Source organism: Alexandromys fortis, unplaced genomic scaffold (genome assembly GCF_014885135.2).
Source record: "Alexandromys fortis isolate MF-2015 unplaced genomic scaffold, M_Fortis_MF-2015_v1.1 scaffold_129, whole genome shotgun sequence".
In the NCBI taxonomy this organism is placed as follows: domain Eukaryota; kingdom Metazoa; phylum Chordata; class Mammalia; order Rodentia; family Cricetidae; genus Alexandromys; species Alexandromys fortis.
Genome location: NW_026068022.1, coordinates 4,271,667 through 4,274,276, shown reverse-complemented (window position 1 = coordinate 4,274,276; position 2,610 = coordinate 4,271,667).

Below are 2,610 nucleotides of genomic sequence, written 5' to 3'. Positions count from 1 at the left end.
ACAAATGGTGCTGGCACAACTGGATGTCAACCTGTAGAAGAATGAAAATAGACACATATCTATCACCTTGCACAAAACTCAAGTCCAAATGGATAAAAGACCTCAATATCAGTCCAAACACACTGAACCTGATAGAAGAGAAAGTGGGAAGTACCCTACAACAGATGGGCACAGGCGATCGCTTCCTATGTATAACCCCAGCAGCACGGACATTAAGGGCAACATTGAATAAATGGGACCTATTAAAGCTGAGAAGCTTCTGTAAAGCAAAGGACACTGTCACTAAGACAAAAAGGCAACCTACTGACTGGGAGAAGATCTTCAGCAACCCCGCAACAGACAATGGTCTGATCTCCAAAATATATAAAGAATTCACAAAACTAGACTTTAAAATGCTAATTTGCCCAATTAAAAAAATGGGGCACTGAACTGAACAGAGAATTCTTAACAGAAGAAGTTCAAATGACCAAAAGATACTTAAGGTCATGCTCAACCTCCTTAGGGATCAGGGAAATGCAAATCAAAACAACTTTGAGATATCATCTTACACCTGTCAGAATGTGAAGTGGAGGCTTAGATTCATGCAGACAAATTGTGACAAGTATTTGCACAACTTTAATGGAAAACCAGACTCACGAAACCTAGGTTCTAGGGGAGTACAAGAAACAGGAAGCGACCCACGGCTTCTGCATGCTTAATTTGTCAGTAAACATTCGCCCAAGGCGAGCCCGCCCCCAATGGGTGGGCTTATCCCTACATCTCCCCCTTTTTGTCTAAATAAGACAGAACTAAACCAAATACAACTATAAACAATAATAACAAATAATAGATATAACAAAAAAATATTGAGAACAAAAGTTTTACCAGACATTCTATCTCAAGGAGTCTAAATAATGTAGAGAGTAATTACAATTATATAATCTTCAACTCCATCAAAGATCTGAGAAGGGAATAAATACTACTTAACAAATGAGAGATATCCAAAATGTGCCATAAATTACAGAGACAACTGACTACCTGGGCAATCACCCAAATTCTCGTTCGCAATGTTGAGTCAACCAACTTTGGCTAAGGCCTAACATAACTGACATACCATTATCAAATGCAAGGAACTTTCTTAGAATTACCCTACCCTGTCTTGGCAAGATAAGACAATCCTGTTTCATATCTTTGTCAGTCGATGAGGTATGGGCTTTTCTTAACCCAAAGGCCAGTTCTGCCAAGAAGACAAGCTCCCAGTGCTCAACGTTCTCTCGGGAGTAGAGTGGCGTTGCCAGGAGTAATTGTGTCTCGGCACAGAATTCTAGGTTAGATTAAAGGCCATTTTCTACAGCTCTTTAAAGAGGCTGAAGATTATACTAAATATAATCTCTATGTATCTAGAATACCTTATCAACCTAAAAATAAACATGACAAACATACAATTCTCAATAACTATCTAACTTGAAGACAAAAAGAATAAACAACTGTGCAATATATGAAGACAATGATCTTCACCTGTAAACAATGTCATTACATATCAAATGTAAACAATGTTATTACATAAATAGTATCAGAGGTTGAAATGTACATTGTGATATGGTAGATGTATCAATACAATATAAGCATACTCTTATACAAATATAGAGGTAGGAACACTCACATTCAATATTCAATATGTCAGTATGCAGGAAACAGTACGAATACAATTTTCTCAAAACAGTAACTCACAAATACCAATCATCCCATCAAACCAGTTTCCCTCTCCCCCTTTTTTTTTGAACATACCCCTAATTCCATAAAACATCTCCCCAACCAACCACTAAAAGATGTCCCTAACCCTGAGGGCAAACTCTGTTGGGAGAGGGCACTTCGTCCTCTAAGATTGCTTCAAGCTGACATGGGGGCGATGTTCTCCTTAGGGGCTCGTGTGAAAGCAAATGATGGTAAAATTTCCAAATTAACCTTTGACCTAAGAAAATTATAACTAGTCCCTGAGCGCTTTGAGAAGGTCCAGCCAGAGTGTTGTCAAAAATGTGCACCATTCGAAATTTTCTCGTGCAGTTGGTACCAAAAAACAGGTCTCAAATTAGCGCGTAAAAAAGAAAAAAAATATTCATGACGTCATAAAAACCAGGTTAAGTTGATGTTGTTGGGCCCCATCTTCATCCTGGAAACTTCAAAAATTACTGTAGGAAAATGTGTTGCTTGTTATGGGAAATTTAAACATTAACAACAAGGACATATACTGACATATAAAACAAAGACACAGATATGAGGAAAAGCAAAGAAAGTTTATCAAGTATATAATTATCCTTATTCTGTCCCATTTCTTGGCTCCTGATCTGAGACAGAAACTCTGAGACATCTCTTATAAACAGGCTTGGAATTGAAGAGGGACTGAGCCATAGTCCAACTCCAAAACCAGTTCTACATATTTATAAAGAAGTGTTCAATAAAACATATATATATATATAAATAAATAAACATATAAATATATATAAATCAATACTTACAGAATGTATAGAATGTTACTGTTGATCCTTAGTGGGTCGTAACTATTATCCATCCATCAGTAATTAAATATTCAGGGTCCCTTAAATTCTTTGAAGATCAGTATTTTCCTGTGGA